Source organism: Scyliorhinus torazame, chromosome 17 (assembly GCF_047496885.1).
Source record: "Scyliorhinus torazame isolate Kashiwa2021f chromosome 17, sScyTor2.1, whole genome shotgun sequence".
Lineage (NCBI taxonomy): Eukaryota > Metazoa > Chordata > Chondrichthyes > Carcharhiniformes > Scyliorhinidae > Scyliorhinus > Scyliorhinus torazame.
The window spans coordinates 8,370,354-8,382,694 of NC_092723.1; the positions used below are offsets into that span (position 1 = coordinate 8,370,354).

At 40.9% G+C, this 12,341-nt stretch overlaps 1 pseudogene; it reads left to right on the forward strand.

Moving 5' to 3' along the window:
- LOC140393681 (G1/S-specific cyclin-D2-like) overlaps positions 1-8,942 on the forward strand; it is a 35,828-nt pseudogene extending 26,886 nt beyond the window's left edge.
- Positions 8,943-12,341: the final 3,399 nt, after the last annotated feature.

Below are 12,341 nucleotides of genomic sequence, written 5' to 3' on the forward strand. Positions count from 1 at the left end.
CCGCCATTCAATACGATCATGGCTGATCCATCTTGGCCTCAACTCCACTTTCCTGTCCGTTCTCTATAACCCTTGATAGAGGATTGTTAACTGTGTCAAAGGCTCAAGAAGAGTAACGTACCACAGTCATGCAGGATGTCATTTGTGACTTTGCGTAAAGTTATTTCAGTGCTGTGACTGGGGCCAAAGTCTCGTTGGAGAGAATCACACATAGAGTTGTATGAAAGATGGGTATTGGTTTGGGAAACACATACGTGTTCAAGTAAGTTGTAGATGGAGCGGTGGTTTGCATGGACGGACGGGTCCGATGTTGGGTGGGGAGCGTGGGTTAAATGTAACTAAGATAGTGACCTTTGCTTGCTTTACCTTCTCCATTTATACCGTCATGGAAGTGCTTTGTCTTTTTCCCTTCATCTTCCCTTATCCCTGCGAAGAATACAGCACCATTACTCGCATCACACCTGAAGTATCACTGAGTGTCTTTAAGACAGAGATAGATAGGTTCTTGATTAATAAGGGGATCAGGGGTTATGGGGAGAAGGCAGGAGAATGGGGATGAGAAAAATATCAGCCATGATTGAATGGCGGAGCAGACTCGATGGGCCGAGTGGCCTAATCCTGCTCCTATGTCTTATGGTCTTATGGCATGCATTGCCTGCTCATTACGAACATTGAGCTTAGATTGTTTAATCATGCATTAAGTATTTCTGATTGTCTAATTTTAAGCTTGAGCATTGACCGAGCCAATGCGCTTGGGAATTTTCAGGCCTGATATTGATTGTGCCCTGGATTTTACTCTGTTTGCATTGATTGTTTGTTTTTAAGCACCTTGTCTGTTGAAGGTAGGCAATCAACATGTAGGCCAGAGTTTCACACTCGTCCGTCAGTATTTATTTAGGGTGGGGGGGGCACGTGTAATTGAAGGTACTGGATTCCCTTCTGCCCACCCCGACCATGTAGCAATTTTACACTTGGGCAGGTAAGGCTTCGGAGGGAAGCTCAATCTTGCCCCAATTGAGGCCCAAATTGCCGCCCAGCCTCCATTTTTAGGGAGGATTGACCTTGCGTGGGGGACGCCTGAAAATTAACAGGCTTTGATTTTGGAAAGGAGTGGAGGAGAACCTCTTTCCCCCCCCCCCCCCCCCCCAATGAAAAGTCCCCTCTGAAGTTACCTCACCCCAGTTAACATCAGGTGACCTCCAGACTCCTCTTTGTTCCCCGCCCCCTCCCCAGCCTCTTGCCCCCAAACCCCAATTGCCTCCCACTACACGCCCCCTCCCAGGCCTTCACGACCCTCCCTGACATGGGACAACTTGAACATGCACGGAGAACGGAACCCGTGCGCATGCGCGGAAATACGACGGCTGGTCTGCGCATGCGCAGAAATATGCCGGCCGGTCTGTGCTTGCGCGGAAATACGCCGGCTGGTCTGCGCATGAGCGGAAATACGCCGGCCGGTCCGCGCATGTGTGAGATCACGCAGGCCGTTCCGTGCATGCGCGAACTCGCGCCAGCCCTTCGGTGTTGGCTGGAGAGGCTCCAATCTCTCCGGCGTCAAACTAACCCCCGAAAACCTGTATAATTCCTCACTTTCGGGGGCTGTTGACGTTGGAGTGCTTGGCGCCAGTTTTCCCGCCGGCGTGGGGACTTAGTCCCCAGAAGGGAGCCGTCAAGGGAGTCACTTGACGCTCATTCAAACATGAAATGGCCGCCCATGGGCACTCAAATTGGTCAGGCTGTGTTTCCACCAATCTTTCGATAGTGGGAAGCAAGACCCGCCATCTGTCAAATTTGGACCATAATGTCTCCCTTCACAAATAAAATGCAAATTGATTTATGAACAGATGTACTGATGAGAGCTGAATTTGATTTCAGGAGCTTTAATTTATTTTCATTGGAGCTCGGCTACACATTCCTTGTGGGTTACCTGCAATGCCCTTGCATTCAGGTCATCACAGGAATAGCTCCTGTTGTATCCATCACATTGTTGTGATGATGACGAGAACGTCTTGCAATTCTGTCGCAACCTCAGAATATCCTAAAGGGTTTTACAGCCAATTAAGTACTTTTTGAAATGTTGTCATTGCTGTAATTTAGCAAACTTGACGGTCAGTTTGGTCACAGAAAGCGTGCACAAAAACAATAATGGCATAATGACCAGATAATCTGTTTCGTGATGTTGGTTAAAGAATAAATATTGACCAGGACGTGTGCAACTGATGTGTATTACTTCATCATCCATTTCTCAGTAGCTCTCGGAGATTGATCCACTTGGAGGCTTGTTTGATGCTTGATCTCATTTACCTGCTCGTTAATGTCATTGTTCTTTGTGCCAGGACTGCCTGAAGGCTTGTCAAGAACAGATTGAAGCTGCCCTGGAAGAAAGCTTAAAACAATATCAACAGCAGCAGGAACAAACCATGTCCTCAAAGACTGTACATGAGCCAGACCAAATCAGCACTCCTACAGACGTAAGGGATGTCAACCTGTGATCATCCACGTGCAATTGTTTTAAATCACTGCCCTGCTCTGAAGGCAATGTAGTGAATTAGTACTATTTAGTGCTATTATATAGAGAAAAAAAAAGACTTGTAATTATATCCCAACAAGATCTACTTAACTTCTATATGTCACGTGGGGTGGACGCACTGAAGAGGGACCAAGCTTGAAAGGAACGAAACAGAGCCAGGATCATCTTTTGAAATTCCTTCACCCTGCAACTGACTATATATATATATATATTTATATATTATATATAGGAGGTTTGATTGTGATTTGTTGACCAACCAGCAATGAATAACAGCTGCAAATTGTGAAGTTGGCAGATTGTAATAAATATTCAGGGGTCTGGTTTCTAAATTTTATTTTTTAGTGCCTTCCCAAAAATGCCCGCAAAAAAAAAAAAGTTCAAGGTACTTCTTTTTAAAGCCGCTATTTTGGTTTTAACTTATTTGGGTACGAGTCATGCAGTTTGATGACATCCAGCATCTCTCGCACATCAAGGAAAAGCAAAGGTTCGGAGATCATATGGAGATTGACTCCTTAGATTTAAGCTGAACGTCATCCCACAATTTAAGAAATAAAGGAAAAATCGCGCCATTACGCCTGGGAGAAAAAAACGTACAATTAACATGCCCATTCATTCAGCGGCATCATGGTCGCTGTTTAATTCAGTATTGGCATTTTGCTCAATGGAGACAATCTGATAAGTGGGACATTTTAATTTTATGTTCCGATGTCCCAATTAACAGACTTTGACTATTTTGCACAGTGATGTAAAGAATATAATTCTATAATTTGTAGATTAGTACTGCTCTTTGGGGACATTTTGATTGAAGTTGTGTATAAGGATCTAATTGTATATAATATATTTAAAATAAGGCTGTAACAGGAAGCAAGATTTGTTTTTCTTGGTGGGAATGAAATTGGGAGATGAGGCAGTGGAGATGAAACGGGCTTAAATTCTGAAACAAAATATCTGCTCTGCTGGTAGTTTTGAGACTGGTGCAACCCTTATTTTAAAATATATATGTACATGCATACATAGAGTGCTGGTTTCTTGATAATAGAATGTATATCACAATGAAATATATTTAATGACCTTTACACAACTTCACAGAAACCAGAAACTTTGGTATGTAAACATAAAAAGGACCATCGAACATCAGAGTGAGCCATGAAAGTCCGCTACAGTCTTTACAATACTTGTCAAAATTTTACAGTTCAAACCAAATCTATTTTAAAACTTAATTATTGTAAAGATCACGATGTGGAGATGCCAGCGTTGAACTGGGATGGGCACAGTAAGAAGTCTTACAACAGGTTAAAGTCCAACAGGTTTGTTTCAAATACTAGCTTTCGGAGCGCTGTTCCTTCCTCAGGTGAATGAGGAAGGAGCAGCGCTCCGAAAGCTAGTGTTCGAAACAAACCTGTTGGACTTCAACCTGGTGCTGTAAGACTTCTTACTGTAAAGATTACAGTAGACTTGTCAGTTCTATTTTTGATTCAGCCGACCCTATCCGCTTCATTCTGGTGACATCACTTGTTCTGAACTACAATACCTTAGACTGGCTGAGGGATGAACATTTCCATGTACATAAAAAAAATTTACTGCCCAGAAAAAGGAAATGCATTCATTTGTGTATAGTGATGTTATAGGATTTGACAAATGTTCTTTAAATTTTGCCCCTCCCGCAGGGCTAAAGCTTTTTTTCACTCGCACAGTATCAAACTGTGGCAAATCCTCTACAAATAGAGACAAGCTGAGGGTGAATGAGGAACCTAAGGTTGTATATTTGCAGATTAATTAATGGATTTTGCTCGCGAACTGCACCCACAACAGTTGCCTGCAACATCAGCCTGATTCGGCAAACAAAACTAGGTTGCCGAATCATGAAAAGAACCAAGTCTCCAAAGACACATTCACTCAACCCGGGATTGAGTGGCCGCTCACGGAGGTACGAATGTACTTGAATATCCATGTGGGTAAATGCAATAAGTACCTGGGCCAAAACTGCAGCATGATGGCCAAAAGGGTGTGTAGTAGCAAATTATCGAGAGCTTAATCTTGAAGCAAATGACTAAGTGATTTTAAGCAACTTTTATAATTATTGCTTCCTTGCTTAAATGCATCAACTGAAAGGAAAAAGTATTGGTCTGCACAGTCAGGGCAGGCCATCCCCAGCAAGGGCTGCTCCCATTTTTGAAGGCAATTATTGCATTGAGAATTTGTCTAGTCAGGGGAGAGATTTCCACTGTTCATTATTATAGATAATTATTTAAGTTGTGTGTGTAGCTATGCCATGTAAAAACAGACAGTTATAAGCCAAGATGTATGATGGTGTGTGTGTTGTGTGTATGTATGTGTGTGTGTGTGTGTGTGTGTGTGTGTGTGTGTAGCTGTGACATGTAAAAACACAATTATAAGCCAGATATAGTTAGTAATGAGTTCAGTCCTGTCGTAGCTAATATCTTCAGATGCTTGTTCACAAAAAGGATACATTTCCAGGGTTAATGGTAATATTTGGCAGCTAAAGAAGGCAGCTATTCAGGCTGACGACATGCGTTTATAGACAACCTTTGACACAAAAATTTTTGCATTGAGAATTTGTCACGAAAAATAGCTAGAAGCACTTCAGACACATAAAGTAAAATTGTGCTTTTCGCCTCTGAAAGAGCTGCCCACTTAATGCAGTTCCCCTCATTACAATGTCTTCAAATACTTAACTACGTCCCTATTTAAAAGTTATTAATGATTCTGTTCTCATCGGATATTTGTTCCAGATAGAATGTTCAATAAATCTCTACAAAAATAATTCTAACCCCTCCCTTTGTTCTTTTTCATAACTACCTTAAATTTCTGCCCTCTTACTGAACTAGGCAACCAGAGGAAATAATTTGCCCCTTTTTAACTTAAATCAAATATTTTTTTAATTTTGTCATATCGCCTCTCATCTGTTCTAACAGACAACACCCAGTTTACACATTCCTCCTAGATTAAGCTTACTATCTTGTGTATCGCCTTAGTAAATCTCTTCTGCACCCTCTTTGTCGCCGTACCATTTTGTTTTTGAGAAGGGCACCCAGATATGGACATTCTAACTCTGCCAAAGCAATGATTTGTGTGGTATAGTTATTCTGCAGCGGTATCTATCATTCAGTACAAAATGAGACTGAAAACTTTAGTTTTACCTGATATTTTCTGGGCTGTGTTTAAAGCCTTTGCCCGTTGCCTATTGCAGCATCCTCTGCCTGGATATAAAATTCAGTAATGCCGTAATCTGCTTTAAAAAACACTTGATCGCTTGATAAAATGTTCCTGAATTGCAAGTGCAGCATTTAGATTTGCTCAATAGTCAGCAGACATGGGCATAAAATTTAATGTGTTGTTGCCTTTTATTTTTCCCAACTCTGCTTTATAGTTATGCATTCTTTATTCCCTCGATGAGTAAACGGACTTGTTTGCTAATTTTTAATTGTATTAAATGCTACAGACATTTGCTGATTTAAGCACATTGCTTTTGCAAACTAGAGGTGACCAAAAGTATCCCAAGAGCTCTGGATTTTAACAGGAGAATCAAAATAAGTTCTCGAGTTCGTAATGTATGTGAATGGATATTTAGTACGAGCTTAAAGGGCTGCTAAAATAACTTCTGATACAAATTGGATTGCTTGAAATTGCCTATACTAAATATGACATCAGTCGTTTAATCCACTTAGATTCTTTCTTGTATTCCTTAAATCATTTATCCTCCACATTCCAGTAAATTAGCCTGTCATTCAAAGAGAAGTCAAAGGACATTATATCTTTTCTGAATTATACTTGCATAATATCTTGAGAATGCTTCCTCCTGTTCCCATGCTTCATGTAAGGACACTTTTCTTTTATTTATATATATATATATAATATACTGCCAATATCTCCCATTTTGCCCCATGGAGTTTTGATTTTGGAGCACCATACAGCCCCTTTAAGAGTCAAATGTGCCGAATTAATTTAAAAATAGTACACCCTCAGATAATTGGTTCTTTCACAGGGCTGGTCCTGCTGCAGTGGCAGCCATGGTGATGGGCCTGTGATTTCTGACCGGGTTGCCTTCAATGTCACGGGCTCCAGGGGAATAGGAAATATGGCAAAATACTCTCAGCAGAGATTTTAAGATGTACCGCATCAGCTACTTCATTTGCAGCTCATTTATTTTGCTGATCTACACTCGATTACCCTATTGTGGGGAATATTACAGATTTTGCCAGCTTGCCACCATTAAGTCGGACAATGTTTTTTTTTTTAACCAGTGCAGTCGGTTGACTGCCTGGCTTGTGTTATTGGGCAGTACCATATAGGGAGTAATTTTCTGAGTATGTGCTTGGTAGACTGGAACCTTTCTCTTCTCCCTTCCATGCCGAAAGATTAGGGCATTGCGATTCACCACTGCTCAACGCCTTACTCAGAAAATCCTCCACGAGGACCTGGTATACACCAAGTGCTGAGGAACTGTCCTGGAAACAGAACGATGTGTCATTGTTCCTTTGTGTTGTGAAGGTTATATATCTTCCTGGACCAATTGATCACATTTTTGATTGCTTCAGAACCAATATGCGTCTTCTCAGATTCCTATCAGATCAGTGATTGATCAAGAGAATCTCTTTGATAACATGCTGTCTTAATATCCTTTGCGGGAGCTCATCAATATCTTAGAGAATTGTTAAATCAAAAATTGACAGTAATTTGACATTGGACCAGCTTGTACACTAAATATTTATGCCACATGAAACTTGGCAGATGTGAAGGACCAAATTAAAAGGGACAAAACTGATGGTTTCGCAATTTCTGAGGGTACATGCAAGTTACAAGTTCAATTTACCAGTTGTTTTTTTAAATCGAGACAATTTTTTTTTCTCTCTGTTGATTAGGACACTTTCGATCATTTCCTCTGCTTGTCATTGCACGAAAAATTGAAGCTTGTTTTTAAAAAGTGGCAACATGTGGAATAATATCGAAATTAAGCAACTATGGCAGGTCACTGATTAGTGAGGTGTTGGTACCTGCAAACACTCCCGACAGCAAGCGAAGTTAAGCATTTGAAACCTTTTGTGCGTTGCTGTTGCTGGTTTTGGCGAAGAATGGAGTGATTTTATTTTTGTTTTGTTATTTGCGCTGCTAAAAGGGCCGATGTTTTACATTTTGTTTTAGTTGTATTGTTTGATGAAAATTGCTGCTATGTTTATTTTGTATACAGGATTGTACAGACAACTGAACTTAAAGAGGAGACAGTGAGATGTATATCTTGGCCACTCAAGGATGTAGTCTTAAACCATTAAAATCTTTATACTTTAATGATCCAACCTGCTCCAAAACCTCGTGTTTTCAAAATAATGTTGAATGCTGCAGTGGTTTTTTCGGAAGGTTGGGAGGAGGGGGGGGGGGGGGGGGGGGGGGGTCAGCAGTGGACTTTGAGATTGATTTGTAATTTTCTTGGGTGTTTTCAATATGCTAAATGTTAATATTGCTCCCACGTTTATTAATTATTAGCGAGAAGGATGCATGTTCTGTATCGAACACAGTTTCTGATGAGCTGTGCCTTTCGTATGTTTGGATATCAGAGACCAATGAGAACTAGTTCAGTTAGTTGTGCATCACTGTTTTATGTCCGATGTAAGAAGATCGTAACTTTTTTTGCTGCTTATGTTTAAAGTCGTACAGTAAATTGGGGGTGGAGAATATTATTAATGTACTCAAATACCTGTGTAAATTTTACTTTGTTTGGTTGCCTCTTCTGTCTGCAGATGTTCCACTTAAGTATCTCAGGTTAATAGACAGTTTCTACAGTACCTCGGCCTTTTAAAGATCATAATTACATAATATCCTAAGGAGATGCCATTGTCTAAAGCCCTTCCTTGGGGACAGGAATTGGTGTAAATGTTTTTGTTAGTCAGGTAAAGTACAGTTTTTGTTCCTTGTGGGCATCTGTTTGGTATAATTTTGTCGTTTTTCCTTGTTTGGTGCCAGCTTCATTGGACACGATATATTTTGGTGTTAACCTTTTTTTTTTAAACTATGGCAACTGTCCTGAAGTTATTACAGCATGTGTTGCTAATGGTTTCATTTGAGACCTTTAGAATGAATTTCTACGGCAGCCATTTGTTAATAAATGCATCATTGTGTAAATTAGGGCAAGTTACAATGCTTTGTCAGTGAAAACGATTTTGAGAGAGAACTGGTCCAAAAATGACACTTCTTTGACCAAAGTTTAGCAAATGGTTGGTTGGCTCTTAATACAGTAATTGTGTGTTTAACAGTAATGTTCTCCAATGATTTCACTGTCTCTTATATAAACCGAAAGCTTTGATTAATTGCTCTGGCATGGGAATCATTCAGATTAATTACTGTAACTCTGACTTGTGTATCTGAATCTTGAGAAAATAAATGTTAGTCCTTTGAACTTGGCTTTGAAAATAAGCATACTTACAAGTCCACTGTATAATCTCATGGGTAGCTACATGCCTAATGTGCTGGGTACTGATGACTGGCTGTACATTATGTAGATTAAAGTTTTAGTGCACAAGCTCTTCATTGGTAAATGCACCACCCATTGTGAAGTTGAACTGTACATACCAGCAAAGCCAGTTTCGGGATGGGGCGGGAGGGTGTTGCACAGGGGGCAGGAGGATGGAGGGAACAGTTAGGCTGCTAAAACTGACCCCATTGCCCTCAGTTTGGGGGGGGGGGGGGACTCGACCTGCACTCCTGTTCCCCATTCCTGATTTTCCCCCCGTTAGGGAGTGGAACACGTACTGAGAACAGAATTGGGCTCGGCTATGGCGTCCTCCCCTGCATTAAACGCATTGCCAAGACTTGTATATAAAAGGATAGCTGGTTGGACAAGAGACGAGAAGGGTGTTTGATACTTGTGGAAACCTATTCCAAGCTTGAATCGGTGCTTTTGAGAGTGAAGGGCAGAACATTGAGGGTAATTAGTAAAGCTTCTTTCCTTGGTTTGGGATGACTTAAAAGTGGTGACGGTGAGCCATTTAACATTTAGTTTGGGAATATTAACTGTGCGATTGGGCAGCACGGTGGCACAGTGGTTAGCATTGCTGCCTCACGGCGCCGAGGTCACAGGTTCGATCCCGGTTCTGGGTCACTGTCCATGTGGAGTTTGCACATTCTCCCTGTGTTTGCGTGGGTTTCGCCCCCACAACCCAAAGATGTGCCGGGTAGGTGGATTGGCCACGCTAAATTGCCTCTTAATTGGGAAAAATGAATTGGGTACTCTAAATTATTTTTTTTAAACTGCGTAACTAGTGAGTTTTGAATAATTTACTGGCTTATTCCATTTTACCAAAAGGGGACACTGCAGCTGTAACTTTTGTGTTTTTTTTAGTCTTAAGAGGTATCTGGTACTTTTTAGATTTATTATTTGACAATTCGCAGCATTGTTCCCATGTTCAAGTTTTTGAACCATTTTATATATGTCTGACTAGCATTAAGGAGCCCATCTTGGGTGTAACTTGTTTTGAATCTTGTCAATAATACGGCCTAATTCTGTCAAAATGCTGTGCGAAAACAAATGACTTTTTTTCACTGCTTGCGAAACTTACAACAATTCCAAGAATCCTTGTGCTGAATTTGTTTTACAAATAGTGATTTAAAAAATTGTGGTTAAATGGAGGAAAATAATCATTACAACAATGGGTGCTTAGAATAATTACTTTTGGATTTCAGTCTGTGCTTACTGTATATACCCAAGTGTAAGACTGGAAATTTATGTCCCGAACATGAAGCAATAAATAGGGATTGTGTCTGCTTTTAGATTTTGATCATGGCAGGTTTCCTGCCTAGCAGAGCCAATTTCTCAAGCCTGGGTTCAGCACCCGTACCAGTGCCCCCTTCTCCATGGTTGCTGTCAGCTGTTGCTCTGCCTGGCTTTTCCAGTAACGGACTATCAGCACGAGCACTGGGGGACTTTATCTTTGGGATCCGAGATGGCATAGGTGTAGAAGAGGACAGGATTGAAGTTGGGTGAGAGAAATTCAGTCTTTCCATTGAAATAGCAGCATGACGGAATAGAACAACAGCTTAGCATGTATGCACGGCTTAAAATGAGAAAGGGCGAAAGTGTGTTTATGGACACCAGCCAAAAATAAAGAAGTAATTTTGGTGCAGAGAAGCTTTATAACATGAGGCAATTGGAACTTTTTGGGGTAACACTTTTGTTTTGCTTATATATGTATTGCCTTATACTCAAGTATATGTGGTTTTCATGTAAACATTGCATAAAATGCTAAATTTGCTGCAATAACTTTTTTCCTTTGTAATTTTAAACCCTCCTTACAATCTAGTCCAAGAAAGTAATTGAACAGCTCAAAAATGTAACTAGGTGGATCAGGTAGTCTAGTAATGGCTGCCCAACCAGATTGTAGAGGCAAGTAGGAATGCTCCGGCAGCCCTATCTACCTACAGCAGCTTGGGTGAGTTGTATTAATCCTCAGCCAAGCTGATGGGTGGACGTATGGTGGAACACAGATACGACCCTATCAACCTGCTACCAGAGAGCCTCCTTTAGCTTATCATAGAGTAGCTACTGCAACAATTATAAAGCGTCTTAACCTGAATAACCATGCTTGTCTTCCTGACTGAAGGGGCGTTTCTGTGCATAGCAGGACTGGAGCAAACTAAAGCAGAAGCAAAGTGTGAATATGGGAAATGACTTCTTTAAAATAGTTTGATTATTACTTAAGATTATCTATGGGATTATATACTCAGTAACTTTATGCGGGACTGAAGCATTAATAATACATTGAAAGCACCAGTCAACTGCATGGTTAAGGCCCCAGGATTCAGTGGAACTAAGGTATCTATTACATTAGGTGGGTTCAGACTAGAACTAGTTGTAATGTTCCCACAGTAAATTGTGCCTCCTGACATTAGGTGATTTTATCCATACGGCCAAAACAGCTGTGAAGTAAAGAGTGTCTGCGAAAGCAGCCAAACGTGCCTCGACCAGCCGCCAGGTCAAGCAAGAGGGTTGGGGTGCCAGAAGGTCATTCCAAGTGCAAGGCGTGGTACTATTGAATCTCGTGGCCCCACAGAAAGACCGTTTTATACATAAGAGTTGCAGTCCATGCCTCACAATGGATAGGTCCAGGACCTGCATTCAATTTGAAAAATAGCTTCCCACTTGAAATCAACAGAAACACTGCTTTTGTTTACTGGCCCAGCTGAAAATTGTCTTCGGCATCCACAGCAGCTGGGGTCTAAATTTTCTCCCTCGAATGTTCCTCTGCTGGTTAGCTGATTATCGGGCAAGAAACAGGAAGGTGGCAGGTTTTTTTTTAAAATCAAGCTCCATTAGCTCTCCGGGCGTTTACTGGGGGTGTGGACACTTGTCAGAAATGGACCGTCACCTGTAAATTGTTTTAAAATTGTTCTTCAGCGAAGGACCAGCCGCCATCCTAATGAGGGACTCCTATACATACCATTTTTAAGTTGCTTAACAGAAACGGTTGAGTACAGCTCAAACTGTACATAGATGTTAAACAATGGTAATAAATGTTAGAGGTGCCATTAAAAACCGCTGAATCTAAGTAGCAAATCAGTTCATCCAAAGCTCTTATGTTGCTACAGGGCCATTTTGTACAAGATTTGGTTTTTAAAACAATCGATCAGTAAAATGAGCTACTACTGGTCACTGGCAGTTAGAAACCTCTTCTGCAGTTGGGTTTGGATGCTTATTGTACTAATGTTATGAAGTTTGATTTATGTAGGTTTTAAGTCTGTCTTGTTAGTTGCCATGAAAGTATTTTTTTTTATACCTTCACCCGTTATCTCAGTGACATTT